Consider the following 17,447-nt stretch of genomic DNA (forward strand, 5'->3'; position numbering starts at 1 on the left):
CCATGAGAGACTATGGACTCTGAAAAACAATCTGAGGGGTTTGAAGTGGCAGGGGGGTGGGAGGTTGGGGTACCAGGTGGTGGGTATTATAGAGGGCATGGATTGCATGGAGCACTGGGTGTGGTGAAAAAAATAATGAATACTGTTTTTTTGAAAATAAATAAATTGAAGAAAAAAAAAAAGATACATACCTGGAAATTTTGAATACAACAATCTGCCCTTTGTATACAATGGTTGTTATGACAAGACAATAGAAGTGAAGATAAGGCTGCATAGTAAACAGTGGATATTTGAAACTAGAACAATGAGCTTTCTTGACATAAATTTTTCAATACACTTCTACAATTCTGAAAGTAACTATGGGTCATGCACTATAATTATGTGTTACAGAAAATGAATAAAAGATGTTCTTCAAAAACAAATAAAAAGTAATATTTAAACTCCTTCTTTGTTCTAATTTGAGAAGAATGCTACCATACATTTAATCCAAAATGAATTTTACTTTATAGCTTTCAGGGTCATATGCAAACTAATATTAAAGCTCAAATGTATCACACACACACACACACAACACTATAAAATATGGCATCAACTGTTCTTGATTTTTTTTTTTTTTTTTATAAACAAAGTTAAACTGGGGCACCTGGGTGGCTCAGTGGGTTAAGCCTCTGCCTTCAGCCCAGGTCATGATCTCAGGGTCCTGTGATTGAGCCCTGCACTGGGCTCTCTGCTTCTCAGGGAGCCTGCTTCCCCCTTTCTCTCTTCCTATCTCTTTGCCTGCTTATGTTCTTTCTCTCTCTCTCTCTGTCAAATGAATAAAATCCTTAAAAAAATAAGCAAAGTTAAACTATCAATATTTTCTTCATTTTTTCCACTGTGGAAACAAGACTCATTTCAAATATTTATACCCAATAGGCAACATATTAGCAAATACTCATAAAGAAGAAAAAGGCCAGACATACTGTGCCTAGTAATGAATTCCAACTAGTCTTTTGTAAGGAAATTATATACTTTATTTCTTACCGTATCTCTAGTAAATAGTAAGTATGCTTTAAATATGTAAATTGAATAAATAGTAAATATGCTTTTTGGAATAAAGATACTTATTCCTTAGTTAGCAGGAATTTGTCCGTAGGACTTAGCAGAAACTAGAGCAAAAACTACCAAAGATAAGATTCAGTTAGAAATTTAAATTTGTTTCTGGCATTGATAAATTGAATAGTCAGTGTAGTTGGTAGAAATGTGCATGCTGCTTACTGAAGACACTCTATTACGGCCTAGAATAACTAAGGCTTGCTTATCCTTGACTAGATTAAAAAAGAACCTCTAAGAGGTTAAATGCATACCGGTATGAGATAGTAGACATCATCTTACCTTTACTGGATTTAATATTAACTAAGTGCTGTTGGTCTTATCTCTAAGGAACTTCTGACCTTGATCCTGGAATGTAGGTCAGATTTAAAAAAGAAAAAAACAAAATCCACTGTTAGGCAATTAGAATTTTTTTTTTTTTTTTAACTCTAGCATCCCAGTGGAGCTCCTAGATTAAAAATAATAGGCTTACCAAAATCATTTCTCAACAATTTGGGTTAATATCAGTTTACCTCTTGTCAAAGAAAAGTTGTCTACTTCTATACTAGTGATATAGAAAATATTTTGGTCATTACATAGTTTCTTGGGTTAAACAAAAGGGCATTATGTAGTATTTATTTAATAATTAATCTTTATCCAAAGCCTGATAATTCAAAGTGAAAGATATACCAGCCAGGAAACTGAGTCATGTCATAACTACAAAACTTCTTTGCCCATCTTGCCTGAATTGGCACTATGTCCTGCTAAGTACACTTCTGAATACCAACATGAGAAAAATTTGTTTCTTTTTCCAACTACCCACCAAGCTACATAACACACTACTCTAATTCAGGCCTTCATTTTCTTTTACTTATTATAACCTTATTTTAAAAGTTATTTTTATGGACAGCCTGTGTGGCTCAGTCAGTTAAATTTCAACTCTTGATTTTGCCTCAGGTCATGGTGTCAAGGTTATGACATCAAGTCCCACCTTGCACTCTTCACTGGGCATGGGGCCTGCTTAAGATTCCCTTTCTCTCTCTTCCTCTTACCACCCCCCAACATGTGTTTTCTCTCTCAAAAAGGAAAAAAAAGTTATTTTTACTGATATATTTATTTGGGCTCATTATGTTTATTATTAAATATAATGTCTAAAACAAAAATAGGAAACCTCTTCATCTAATTCTCCAGAAAATGTAACCTGGTTTCATAACCTTGTAGACATTTTCAATATAAGCACAAATATATATGTATTTGCATTCAAATTTTACAAAGATTAATCAATGCTTTACTCACTGTTTTCTATTATGTGTGCATGCATGGGTGCATGTGTGGGTTGTTAATATTAGATTGTATTTTTATTATGGTCTTTGGATAAATCTTTGTATTCAGTACTCAGTGTTACAAAATTATAATCCTGTTTCCTATTTAGATATTCCTTAATAACTAAAATTATTGATTTATTTCTGAAATTTATTATATCCACTGAAAACAGATAATTTGGCAAATTGGATTTTGGATAAATTTTAAAGCAAATAATAGAAATTTGCATAAATTAAAATAAGCTACTTCTGCACACCAAATTGACATTCTGTGGTATTATAAGATCACTACAGAAAATATACTTGAGGGGCACCTGGGTGGCTCAGATGGTTAAGCATCTGCCTTCAGCTCAGGTCATGATGCCAGGGACTGGGATCAAGCCCAAGGCTGGCTCCCAGCTCAGCGAAGATCCTGCCTCTGCCTCTGTCTGTCTGTCTCCCTCTCAAATGAATAAATAAAACCTTTAAAATATAAATTCAAATATATATATATATATATATATATACACATACATACATACATATGATTTCATCTGGGCTGCGGACATGCCTACATGCCTTCCAGACTGAGGAAGACTTAGAAACTTCAGGACTATGTGAGCCACAGCCAGGGCTCCATCAGCAAGCATGGGAAGTACCTAGGAGGCCAGGGTAATGCTGGTGGCATTCATCACCACAAGATTGGCTTCAACAAACACCCAGGATACTGTGGATAAGTCGGTAGGAGAAATTACCACTTAAAGAGGAACTAAAGCTTCTACCCAAATGTCAACCTTGATAAACTGTGGACCTCAGTCAGTGAGCAGACACTGGAAATTTCCTCCAAAAACAAGACTGGAGTGTCTCCTATCATGGATGTGGTGCAATGGGGCCACTACAAAGTTTTGGAAAAGGGAAAACTCCAAAAATGCCTGTCCTTCAGTGGAAGAGCAGAGGAGAAAATTAAGGGTGTAGGAAGATGCCTGCGTTCTAGTAGCTTGAAGCCAGTAGCTTGGGTGGGAGGGCTAATTAAATGCTAACAAGTGCTCCCTCCCCCCAAAAAAAAGAAGAAAAGAAAATATACTTGAAAATACCTTTGGGGGAAATGGATATTCACCATTTATATCCTTTAACATGGAACATAGTTTTGTTGAATACCAAAGGGAGACCATAACTGGTCTTCCTGGTTGGACCTGGGTGGAAACCAGGGTCAAGATCAATAATATTTTCTTATGTGTCTATGATATATTTCAGACAGGATAGTTCCCCAAAAACTAAATATCTAAGGATTGATAGCATGAAAAGCTTTTTACTTCCACCAGCCTGATGACATGCAATATTATGTACATATTATGTATAATATTAAAATTCTTAAATATTATAGATATATGAAAACTTTGAAGACATTGCAGGTTTATTTCCAGACCACCACAATACAGCAAATAATTCAATAAAGGGAGTCAAATTTTCCTGTTTCTCAGTACATGAAAAAGTTAGATGTACACTACACTGTAGTCTATTAAGTGTGCAATAGCATTATGGTTAAAAACAAGGTACATATCTTAATTAAAAAATATTTTTCCATTCTCCCAACCCCCCTCCATGGACATTGGGGAGGGTATGTGCTTTTGGGTAAATTGGAAGGGGAGGTGAACCATGAGAGACTGTGGACTCTGAAAAACAATCTGAGGGGTTTGAAGTGGCAGGGGGGTGGGAGGTTGGGGTACCAGGTGGTGGGTATTATAGAGGGCACAGCTTGCATGGAGCACTGGGTGTGGTGAAAAATAATGAATACTGTTTTTCTGAAAATAAATAAATTGGAAAAAAAATAGAAGAAAAGAAAAAAAAAATATTTTTCCAAAACGGGCTTTACTGAAGGCTGGGGTGGTCATGGCAGTTTCTTAAAATAAGACAACAATGAAGTTCCCCATATAGATGGGCTCTTCCTTTCACAAATGATTTCTATGTAGCATGTGCTGCTGTTTGATAGCTTTCTACCCAAGGTAAAATTTCTTTCAAAGACAGAGTCTCTTTGAAAGAAAGACTGGGATCAAGCCCAAGGCTGGCTCCCAGCTCAGCGAAGATCCTGCCTCTGCCTCTGTCTGTCTGTCTCCCTCTCAAATGAATAAATAAAACCTTTAAAATATAAATTCAAATATATATATATATATATATATATATATAATATATATAAATGCTAACAAGTGCTCCCTCCCCCACCAAAAAAAAAGAAGAAAAGAAAATATACTTGAAAATACCTTTGGGGGAAATGGATATTCACCATTTATATCCTCTTCAGTCCTGCCACTGCTTCATCAGCTAACCTTATGTAATATTCTTTTTTAAAATTTAATTTAATTTTATTTCTTTTCAGTGTTCCAGAATTCATTGTTTATGTATCACACCTGGTTCTCCATGCAATACGTGCCCTCCATAATACCCACCACCAGCCTCATTCAACCCCCACCTCCCTCCCCTCTAAAACCCTCAGTTTGTTTCTCAGAGTCCACAGTCTCTCCTGATTTGTTTCACCCTCCAATTTCCCCCAACTCACTTCTCCTCTCCACCTCCCAATGTCTTCCATATTATTCCGTATGCTCCACAAGTAAATGAAACCACATAATAATTGACTGTCTCTGCTTGACTTATTTCACTCAGCATAATCTCTTCCAGTCCTGTCCATGTTGCTACAAAAGTTGGGTGTTCATCCTTTCTGATGGAGGCATAGTACTCCATAGTATATACAGACCATATCTTCTTTACACATTTGTCTGTTGAAGGGCATCTTGGTTCTTTCCACAGGTTGGCGACTGTGGCCATTACTGCTATGAACATTGAGGTGCGTATGGCCCTTTTTTTCACTACATCTGTATCTTTGAGGTAAATACCCAGTAGTACAATTGCAAGGTCATAGGGAAGCTCTATTTTTAATTTCTTAAGGAATCTCCACGTTGTTTTTCAAAGTGGCTGCACCAACTTGCACTCCTACCAACAGTGTAAGAGGGTTCCTCTTTCTCTACATCCTCCCCAACACATGTTGTTTACTGTGGTGTTAATTTTGGCCATTCTAACTGGTGTAAGGTGGTATCTCAATATTTTATTTGAATCCCTCTGATGGCTAATGATGAGGCACATTTTTTCATGTGTCTGTGAGCCATTTGTAGGTATTCTTTGGAGAAGTGTCTGTTCATGTCTTCTGCCCATTTTTTGATGTGATTATCTGTTTTTTGTGTGTTGAGTTTGAGTTCTTTAGATCTTGGATATCAGCCCTTTGTCTTGTCATTTGCGAATATCTTCTCCCATTTCCATTTCATGGGTTGCCTCTTTGTTTTGTTGACTGTTTCCTTTGCTGTGCAGGAGCATTTGATCTTGATGAAGTCCCAAAAGTTCATTTTTGCTTTTGTTTCCTTTGCCTTTGGAGACATATCTTGAAAGAATTTGCTGTGGCCAATGTTGAGGAGGTTACTGCCTATGTTCTCCTCTAGGATTTTGATAGATTTCTGCCTCACATTTATGTAATATTCTTAATCCTTTGCTGTCATCACTGCAATCTTTAGAACCTCTTCACCAGGAATAGATTCTATCTCAAAAAACTAATTTCTTTGCTCACCCACAAGAAATTCTCATCCATTAAAGTTTTATCATGCAATTACAGTCACATCTGCAGGCTCTACTTCTGATTCTAGTTCTCCCCCTATTCCCACCACATTTCTAGTTACCTCTTCCACTGAAGTCTTGAACCCTTCCAAGTCCTGAGGATTGGAATTCACTTCTTCCAAACTCATGTGAATGTTGCTATTTTGACCTCTTTTCATGAATCACAAATATTTTTAATGGAATCTAGAATGGTGAATCCTTTCCAGAAGGTTTTCCATTCACTTTTCCCAGATCCATAAGCAGAATCTGTATGAAAGTTGTAGCTTTACAAAATGTATTTCTTAAATAATGAGAGTTGAAAGTCAAAATTACTCCTGTATCCATGGGTCGCAGAATAGATGTGTTAGCAGGATGAAAACAACATTCATCTTATTGTCCATCTCTATCAGAGCTCTTGAGTGACCAGGTGCACTGTCAATAAGCAAGTCATATTTGAAAGGAATCTTTTCTTCTGAGTAGTAGGTCTCAACAGTGAATTTAAAGTATTCAGTAAACCATGTTGTAAACAGATGTGCTGTGATCCAGACTTTGTTGTTCCATTTACAGAGCACAGGCAGAGTAGATTTAATGTAATTCTTTTTTTTTTAAGATTTTATTTATTTATTTGACAGAGATCACAAGTAGGCAGAGAAGCAGGCAGAGAGAGAGAGGAGGAAGCAGGCTCCCTGCTGAGCAGAGAGCCTGATGCAGGGCTCGATCCCAGAACCCTGGGATCATGATCTGAGCTGAAGGCAGAGGCTTTAACCCACTGAGCCACCCACGTTCCCTGATTTAATGTAATTCTTAAGGGCCCCAGGATTTTTGAAATAGTAAATGAGCATTGGTTTCAAATGCAAGTCACCAGCTACATTAACCTCTAACAAGAGAGTCAGTCTGTCCTTTGAAGCTTTGAAATCAGGCATTGATTTCCCTTCACTAACTATGAAAGTTCTGGATAGCATCTTCTAATAGAAGACAGTTTCGTCTACAATGAAAATCTGTTGTTTGGTGTAGCCACTTTCATTAATGATCTGAATTCTGCCAACCACCAAATGGGCCTAGAAGAAACCCCAAGATGCAGAAAAGAAATTAACCTAGTTGACACCTTGAATTTAGTCTATGAGACTGTGAGTAGAGGACCTTGTAACCATGACCACATGCTTGACCCATGAGAACTATGAGATTATAAATATGTTTTACTCCACGAAGTATGTGGTAATTTGTTGCACAGAAATAGAAAACTAATGCAGATACTGATGGCTTTTGTTCAGGACTATATTTTCCAGAATTACTGGAAAGTGGTGCTGGAATATTAGTCTCTCCACATAAATTTGGAGATAGGGTTGCTTACTAACCAGTATAATGAAGGTCTCCTTCTAGAGCAAAGGGCAAATTTACCTACTGACCATAATAAAATATTAGGGTTCCTAAGCCCAGGGTTCCTCAGCCATGATGTAAAGCCACTACCTGTGAAGAGTCTACCTAGCCCCCTCCACGTCACCCTTGTGGGATATGGAGTACAAGGAAAACTAATTCATACATGAAGATCCTTCTTGATGTCCTGTTAAGTAGAAAGACTTCTGAACAGGAGGCTCATATCCTCTGCCATTATCCATGAAACTGGCAGCCTGACTTATTAGTTTGCGCATAGGGTAAAATCTCAGAACCTTCACAGTTCTTGACAAGTTCTGCCTATTCACTTTTGTATTTCCAACCTCTAATACAAGGCCTAGCATAATGCCTAACATATAGCAGGAAAGAATATAAAAAAATTAAAATGATACATTAACTAATGACTCCAATACAACTTCTATAATATAATGGAACTTTTCCTCATAAAATATTATGTCTTTTATAATCTGTATAATTTATTTAAAATTCAACTTTCTATAATACTTTTATTAATAAATTTTAAATAAGGAAATTTTATACTTATTTTTTAATTCCCCAACAGATCATAAGCTATTTGAGAACATGGATTTTTCCTAGTTTTTATATATAGTGGCTACAGAATATACCATTTAATATATTGTAAGTATTTAATAAATGTATCCATTGATTTATTAAATTTTATTTTTACTGTAGTGACACACAATTTCAGAGGCAGATCTTTCCACATCATTTGCCACTGATCTCCTAACTAATCTGCCCATTTTTAAATAATGAATACAATGCAATCACTAGCTATTTGAATAATATTCAACCTTTTTAATATAAAGACTTCTGGTGCTAAGTGATTTCTTTGGAAGTATTTGGATTATCAATATGAGTGTCAATAATATCCTCACATTTTACTTATGGCATACAGGCCTGGGATACTATGTTCTCAAGAAGGCTAATATGACAATGCTACTATGTTAGAAAAAATTATAAAAAATTTAAAAATACTTTTTCTCCTTTTGTGTGTATTGAATGTCATTCATATTAATTATCTAATACTCACTAAGTAAGATAAGTAATGTTCTATGAATGAGGAAAGTAAAACATATGAATTGCCTATTTCACACACAAACACACACACTAATGAAAGACTACTACTAAAAAGTAGGTCTCTTGGGTCACTGTCCAGAGAATCTTTAGGTATGTTGTCTATTTTATAAGCTGGATGAGATAAAGGAGAACCCATGGAAATCTTAACTGCAAAGTTAGAGAAGTATATACTTTGGGCTTAAAAATTGCCAAGACTCTTTAGTTGGGCAAAATAAACTGTCTTGGATTTGGTAATGGTCTTGGTATTTTCTATCTTCATTTCAATAGTTCAGTTTAATTTGGAATCCCCTGAGATGAAGCTGCAAAGGGAAATTTGTTTCAGTATGCACCTGTCTCTACAGAAATTCTCATCAGGTAAGAGACAGCTTAAGTATAGCAATTTGTCTAATTTGAAAGTTTCCTCTAATAAGTGCCATTGTCATTTACACCTGATACTTAAAATTCAAAATTGAAGCTTCAGCAGCAGCTTGAAGCTACTAGAAAAATAAGAACCTGGACATCTCTACCCTAATACCCAATACTTCTATCCTAAAAGTATCCAGTGATAAACTTCAGGAGGCATTTGAATACCCTGAAATTTTGTGTATGTGCTTATTTTGTATTATGAGCATATTTTTAAGGGAAAGTTTGTACAAGTTTGATCAGATTCTCATGGCCTAAGGAAAGAATTGAGATTATAAGCATAGACTGCTTATTCTAGAATCTAGATTAGTTTTAATGAATAGTCTTTCATTCTTGTTATAAAAGTGTATAATTTATTATATCATTTTTCATTGAGAAAAACTTTCTTATAAATCAAGTTATTTAATCAATAAGAACGTGTTCATTCACCAATACTTTCCTAAGATTACAAACTATAGTTTATTAATTATAACCATCTCCAAAACCTTGATTTCAAGCTTCTAATTCTTTCACTCATCCTCAGAGCACACTAACTACACTGTCTGCACTCTAAAAATTCTTCAGTTCTTCTGGATCTCCAATGCACATATTCACTCTCCATCTCCCACCTCATGTTCATGTTTCCCTTTGCAATCAATTAAATTCCATGGCCCATTATTAAAACCATTTCTGTGCATGTGCCCACAAGTCCTTTGCTCATTTCTCTCATAATTTATATTTACCTGATCAAAGCCTCACCCCTGAAGATACTAAAACTCAAGATGTCTGTTTCAAGGACGGATTATTTGTAAGCTATCTCAGGCCCACTCTCCCAATTGTGCATGATCCTGTCATCTATCACCTCTCACCTAAACTAAGAATTTGTTCTTGAATTCTTCCCTTTCTTTCCTGCGTCATGGTTTTCCATATTTATTAGGTAATTTTTATAACTATATAGACATGTTTTGAGGTAATATTGGAGATTTTTCAGTAGAGATGTATTTAGGATAGAGTGGAAGAAGGGAAGAGCACATTTGTAAAAGGTACTTTCACTGGAGATACTTTGGTAGTATATCACAGATTATAAGCTGGCTAAGAAGGGAAACACAAAGGAGGAGCTTGTGCAGTGAAAAGGTGATAAAATCAAATGATTTCTACTCTTGATAAAGTTTGAAGAATTGTTGGATACTGTAAATATGTAGAAGCATTGGAATTTGGTGGCAAGAGACTAGAATGACTAAAACTGAGATACGAGCTGGGATAGAATTATTTTTAATGCGAATGTCTTGAGTTGTGAAGAAGTTGAGTGGAAGAAAAGCAACTGAGGAAATCAGAGTATTGGTGGATAATTAACATGATTGCTACCGAAGACACTAAAAATCAAGGCAAGGGTATAATGGAAAGAAAGGCAACGATCTAGACATTTAAACCTTGCATAAATGTGGTGTGAGGGTGAGAATAAGTAGATGGGGAAATAAGTAGATGACATCAACAAAAAAAGTTTAATTTGGAGGTTTAGTCTGATAGCATGAACTTCAGAGAAATTGACATAATTTGGGAAAGAAAGGAGAATTTGTTGGAAAAACAGCAAATTGAAACACAAAAGACACCACCCACCACAAGACCTGAAGTCACATGTGAGAGAGAGAGAAAGAGAAAGAGAGGGAAAAACTTCCCCACTTGACAAAACTTTAGGGAAGTGTGTCCTCAGGGAACAGTTGAATTTCTGGAAGAAAAAATAGAAGTGACACTCAAAAATAGGTTGACAAAGACAAGATTGCTAGGTGTCCTGATTTCAAGGTGCTTTGGGGATTAAAGTGTCATGAAATCCTTGGGTGTTTATTAATACGAGCTATTCTAAGTGGATATTAAAATTATCCCTCATTTATATTCACTAGCCCCAGGAATATAGGCTAGTCTTTTTAGTGCATTCATAAGCCATTTAATAATTTTACCTGATTGAATATATTTATGTTTGAATCTCAGCCAAGAGAGTGAATCAGAACTTACTCTGATATTGTGTGATAACACACTTACAAGGAAAATAGAGCTATCCTGTGGGTTCAGTTGGATTTACCCTTTATAGGATAATTAATTTTGAGGTAATTTTGAGGTAATTAAATTTTTATCCAATCTGAATAACAAATCCAAAATATCATGATCAAAAATATAGTAGGGGTGCCTGGGTGGCTCAGTGGGTTAAAGCCTCTGCCTTCGGTTCGGGTCATGATCCCAGGTTCCTGGGATGGAGCCCCGCATCGGGTTCTCTGCTCAGCAGGGAGCCTGCTTCCTCCTCTCTCTCTCTCTGCCTGCATTTGCCTACCTGTGATCTCTGTCTTTCAAATAAATAAATAAAATCTTAAAAAAAAAATATATATATATATATAGTAAAGGTTTTGTAGACTTGCTTTTGTCCTGAATTATTTACTAGTCGCTTAATGAAAAACTTGAATCAAAAACAAATTTTTCATTGTTTCAAGGAATCTACTTAGCATTTCATGTACCAAAAATCTGTTTTATAATTGGTACCCAGCATTACAAATCAAGAGTACTTAAACAAGGAAATGTATAATTACCAATTTATGTTTTTTTACAACTGGAAAGTCATTTGTGAAATTGCTTAAGGTCAGAAAGTGCAGGATGAATGAAGAACTGGAATAAAGGGAACTGTATTTTCTTTTTCTTTTCTTTTTTTTTTTTTTTTTTTGGCATAACTGTGTCATTGCACTCTGGCAACTTTATGGCCATCTTCCCACAATAGTATGTATCTGTCAAGGTACTTTGAGTAAAAGGTTCAGCTGGTCAGGCTGACTTCTGGTAATTTTATAGTTGAAGAAGGATAACAAAATAATGTCACTAACTAAAAGAAAGTATTCTTAACTTAGTTTTGGTGTAAAAAGAAAAAAAAACCAAAGCCTATTAATTTTATGTTTATTTTTAGTTAGAAATTTCCTATAGCCAGTGCCAACTTTTGATTCATCTAGAGAATGAGCATATAAAAAGATAAGAGTAACAATAGTTAAAAATTGCATAGTAATAATAGAAAACTGTATTAATATATTCTCTAAGGGAGGCATTATTATCTCCTTTATTTTACACATGAGGATAAAGAGGAATAAAGAAATTAAGTTATTTGTTCGAAACCTTAATAGCCAATAACAAGCTTTTCTGATGCTATGCCTTCTCATATCACGAGAATTTAATGTTTATATAGCTCACCCTATGGTGTTTCTTAAAGCCACTTATTTAAAATATTAATATGGTTCTTGAAAATGAGAGGCTAAATGTGATATATAAAAAAATGAGAGATTACAAAAAAAGAAAAGGAACACATTACACAAAAGCGTTTTTTAACAATGAGAGAAGCTTGAAGAATGCATGCTGAAGAAAACAGATTGGTTCAGTTTGAAAGCTATGCAAAGACAATGGGGTTTAAAAGGATTTAGTGGGATAAAGAAATTGTTTAGTGGAATAATCTGGAAAAGAAACATAAAGAATAGCAAGATGATGCCCAAAGCTTTCTTTATTCTGTCAGTTTTTATTTTTGACTGTGTAAAATTAAGGCTATGCTCTGCTGACTCACCTTGCATATGGGCTGACTTCATTTGGTATGTCCAGAAAGGACCTTCTGACTTTCAGCACTCAGTTCTGAAAGAACAATTCAAAAGCCAATAACTGGAGTTTTCCATTTTTTGACTGGTCATTTCATGTTTTTAATGGATTGAGCTGAAATAGAGCCAAGTAATTTCCAAATGACAAGTTATTTCCCTAGAAGAGAAATAATTTATTCTGAGGACAGGGACTCAAAACTATGAATCTTAACAATAAAACCATTTTTCTTTTTTAAAAATTGTCTTTCAAATGAGTTTTAGGGTTGAGAGGTTACTTTTCAGATTTTTGTAAAGTAATACAAGTAGGAAAAACAAATAATTTATATTGCTGGTTATAAAAAAACTTAATACATAGTTATCTGCCCTAGATTATTAGCCCAGCTTAAGCTAAAAGTAATTAAAGCATGTATAGAAAGCTTATTACAAACAATGTTATGTACCTATCTTGATATTAAGAGAAATTTATATTTTAAAAGACATATTCACATCTGAAAAGTATCACATTTTTGGATTAAATAATTGACAATAAATTTTATAGCAATGAATTATGGAAGAAGTAAGGTTCAAATTACTAGTAAGTAACAATGCTACAAAGATAGAGAGGACGTTTTGTAAAGTATGAAGTGTTCAGGTCAATGTTATTATTATCGCAATCAGCTGCTCAGAAAACCACAGTTCAATTTAAGAAACAAATGCACATAGGAAAAAAAAAGAAAGTGAGGCAAATCAAGAAACAGACTCTTAACTATAGAGAACAAACTGATGGTTGCCAGAGGGGAGATCGGAGGAGGACAGATTAAATAGGTGATGGAGATTAAAGAGGGCACTTGTGATGAGCACCTAGTATTGTATGTTAAATATTGAATCACTAAATTGTACACCTGAAACTAATATTACATGGTATGTTAACTAACTGGAATTTAAATAAAAAATTAAAAAATAAATAAATAAACATAAGTGTAGTTGAATATTTGGGGGAGGGGAGACCACATTTCACTTATATTTATTTTTCATTCTTACTATTAGAGAGTATGCATCTTTTTCTGGTTTATTTTCTTGATACAGCAACAACATTTCTTATAGTTTTATTTATATAACGATTTTTGTTTTACTACTCAAGATTTATAATAGAAAAAGAACAGTTTTGTACCCATTAAGCCTCACTACCCAGGTAAACTCTTTAACAAAGGTCTATTGCAGTGATTTGCTTTTTTGCCACCTCGAACCTACATGAAAAAGTAAATATCAAAAATTAGTAAAATATAATATTCTGTACTGAAGAGATGCAAATAGCTCAGAATTACTTGTGTTGACTTTTCAAAAACTACCTATAATGAATCAATGAAAAATATTATTTAATGCAAACAAGTAGTTGATTGATAATTTTTTAAACTGATTAAGCTATGACACATTCTAAGTTGGAACACTGATTTTTGTCTGTCTGTTCTTTTTTTTTCTTTTTCTTTTGTGATCTACCAAGGATCCACAACTTTGTTTTATATCATAGTCTCTAAAGAATTTAACTAGGCTTTTGGATACAGTTTAGTAAGCAGGTAGAAAACTGTTTAACATTGTCTTTATACAGTGATGCTTTTAGTGGTTTCATTTTCTCATATATAAGAGAAAGCAAGGAAGTTTGTGTATGCATACATTTTCAGAAACTGCTTCAGAATATACAATAAATTGCTTTGCACAGGAAGATTTGACTGAATGTTTTGTTTTTGTTGTTATCCAAAAGACAGTTTTACTTTCTCCCTGTAAAACTTTAGATCTGAAATAACTGCAAAAATCTCTTTTGCAGTTGGTCAGTTCTGAGCCGAAGTAAGTTCTCCTGGGAAAAGACCAAAAAACAACACAAAACAAAACAAAACCCCTCCAGAATGATTTCTAGAATTGTTTTGTTTTGTTATATGTTCAGTATCCAAAATTCTATCCAATTTTTAATGATATTATTGACATGGAGATACTTTTGAAACTTTTATCAGTTTAGATTCCTATTACATAACTAAACCAAGTATTCATTAAAATATTTAGAAGGTCCAAACTTTGAAGATTAATATTTTGAGTATGGCTGTTCTGCCATTTACACAGCAAACCACAATCTCTGATAATCTTTGACATATTGCCAACCAGTATGTACTCTGTAAATTACTTCAATATGTTCACCCAAAATAAGCATTTAACTAGAAATGTCATAACACAGACAATACTTAGCACTATGCAAAGTGAAAATGGGTTTTTTTTTTCCTTTACTGTTCATATGTAGAGAGAGTCATTAATTTGTATTATTGGTTGGTATAATCATATTGTTGACAAAGTGTACAGTTACTCTCATATTTCCCTTCATTGTGAATCTTGAGCTATTATACTAGTGGTCATGTAAACAGAAGTAACAATTGTTTTCCCTGTTTATTGTGATGACTCTTTTTTTTTCTTTCTTTCTTTCTTTTTTTTTTTTAAACTGTGGCCCCTTTTTCCTTTTGAACTTCTGTGAATAAATACAAGAAACAACCTAAATGGAGCAATTAGTTTAATAGTAACATCATCTAGGCATTAGATCTTTTTGCTCTGTTGGATAGGAAGTACACATTAAAGGCAAATGAACACCAAAATACTGTATCATCATTCTGTTTGAACTCTAGAGGTACTAAAGGTAATAAACCAAGGGAAAAAGAGATGGAATCAAAATGTACAAGTGACTGTAGTATTTTTTACGTCACTTTGCTCTTTGGAGGTTCTGCTTATGCTCAGAGAAAGCGAATTCTTTCAAAGCATGAAAATTGAGGTTTACTTTGTGATATTGTTTTAATGAGGACTCTTCTAACAAAGCATCCAAGACTTTCAAACTATTGAAGTTGCTTTAAAAAGCAATAGGGTTTATCCTGGGGCCAACAGGTAAAAATCTATAAAGACAGGCTAAAAAAGATTAAGTGCCCTCTTGGGAAGAACATAATTAAGAAAGATTTCACTGAAATACACAGAACTGAACATGATAGAAATAATGTCAAGCAGACTATTTTCCACTTAAAGAAGATAACAAGATGAGAGTTCAGGAATGGGACTGGGGGAAAAAGGAAATTCAAGGCAGATGTCAGGAAGTACTTTTTCATAAAATGGATCACAAGTACTTGGGAAAGAAGTCTAAATGGAAAAACTAAAGGTATAGTGATATCATTGCCTGTAGGGGTTGAAGAAACTTTAATACACATTTTAAATGTGGAATATAAAATAAGAGAATATGTAATTATTTTTATAGTTTGACTTGCTTATTTTTAACTTCAGTTAAACAGATCCAAAATAAAGTCATGCAAATCAAACTAATTAAAAATTATTAAAAAGAGAAAAAAAGGCAGCACTAGTTTTACTAAATAAACTCTTTGACCTGTAAATTATTAACTCATCAAAGTGACTGGATTTGACACTGTCCTTTTTATTCCAAGTGATTATGACAGTGCCTCTCATCAGGCATTAATGTTCTGAGTTTTCTTAAATATAATCATTTAGAGTCACAGAATCATACTTTTGAGAACTGTCAGTATCATAAATATCATTATATCTAATTCTTTATATTCTTTATTAAATTTTTTATAGAAATTAAATAAATACAAATTACACTGCAGAGCTAGTGTTCAAAATCAGAACTTCTAACAACTCCTTATAATTTCACATCCATGGGAACTCAGAAACAACACGTCCAAGGCTCTTTTCTTCCTTCCTCTCCCAAACAGTCTTGATGTACTATTTTGCACATTTCTATCCCCAGACCCAGAATCTTCAGTTGTTCCTGGAAACCCTTGTTCTCTTCCGTGCAGAAGAGGGTTTTTTCTCTCTTTGTAATAATTTACAATGTGATATTGGTTTCAGGTGTTACAACATATTGATCCAACAATTCTATGCATTACTCAGTGCTCACGTGATAAATGGAGTCACCGTGTGTCACCGTACAATGTGATTACAATATTATTGACTGTATTTCCTGTCTTCCACTTTGGGGAATAATTTTTGCAAAACATAATCTGGGTTTTGTCATTAGACGGAATTAGAAACTATTTAATTCAAAAAATTATGAAATCATGCTGGACTTCCATTTCATAATAAATACCATATAATCATTTTGATCTTGAGATTATATCTCTTCCTTTTTTACACTAAAAACTTTGGTTCCTGACAATATTAGCAAAATTATTTATATGTTTTTTTTCTCATCACACACACAAATTTTCAAAGGAAAAATATCAATATTGCAGCTAACAATGAGTCTTTTTTTTGGGGGGGGGAATTATATTCCATTAACTATGAGTTATTTTCTCCATGCAGTTTGTCAACATCTTGAGAAACACACATTTTTCCAGTTAGCTTACTACTTTTAGGAAATTTCTTCCATTGAGTTTTCCTTTTCCATTCCATTTCATTTTTTGAATATTTAGAATGTTTTATTATTCTAAAGTCAATATTAAATAACAAGAAATAGAGAAACATTCCCATCCTGCCTTCTCTCCCATGATCTTTCTTCACAAAGATAATGATTTATATTAGTTAATTTCTACTTAAATGTTGCTATTTGCAAACTATATGTATTTGTAGAAATACATATTGTCTGAGAAAATATATATTTGTGGAGACACATATAGTATTGTGGTAACTCTACCTATCGGGTTGTGAAAACCTGAAACCAAAGAATCATTTTGTCCTCTTGTTTTGGTTTCTTCTCATAGATTTCTTTTACTCTATTCTCTCTAAAATTTATGCAGTAGTGGTTTTTTTCACATCTAACAGCCATCAAACTATTACCCTTGCAACAATAATTTCTGTTTCCAAAATATCATCCACAGAACCTAAAGTCAATTTTTTATTCAAATACATACTGTGATACCTTTCATTAATTCCACATTGCCTCCAAAGCCAGGATTTAAATTCAGATTTTCACACCAAAATTAAAATCTTTTTTCTATTACAA

The 17,447-nt window shown here is 33.9% G+C and overlaps 1 pseudogene; it reads left to right on the top strand.

Annotated features, from left to right (window-relative positions):
- Positions 1-2,947: 2,947 nt before the first annotated feature.
- On the top strand, positions 2,948-3,374 carry LOC122910372 (annotated as a pseudogene).
- The last annotated feature ends 14,073 nt before the right edge of the window (positions 3,375-17,447 follow it).

Source organism: Neovison vison, chromosome 6 (genome assembly GCF_020171115.1).
Source record: "Neovison vison isolate M4711 chromosome 6, ASM_NN_V1, whole genome shotgun sequence".
Taxonomy (NCBI): Eukaryota; Metazoa; Chordata; class Mammalia; order Carnivora; family Mustelidae; genus Neogale; species Neogale vison.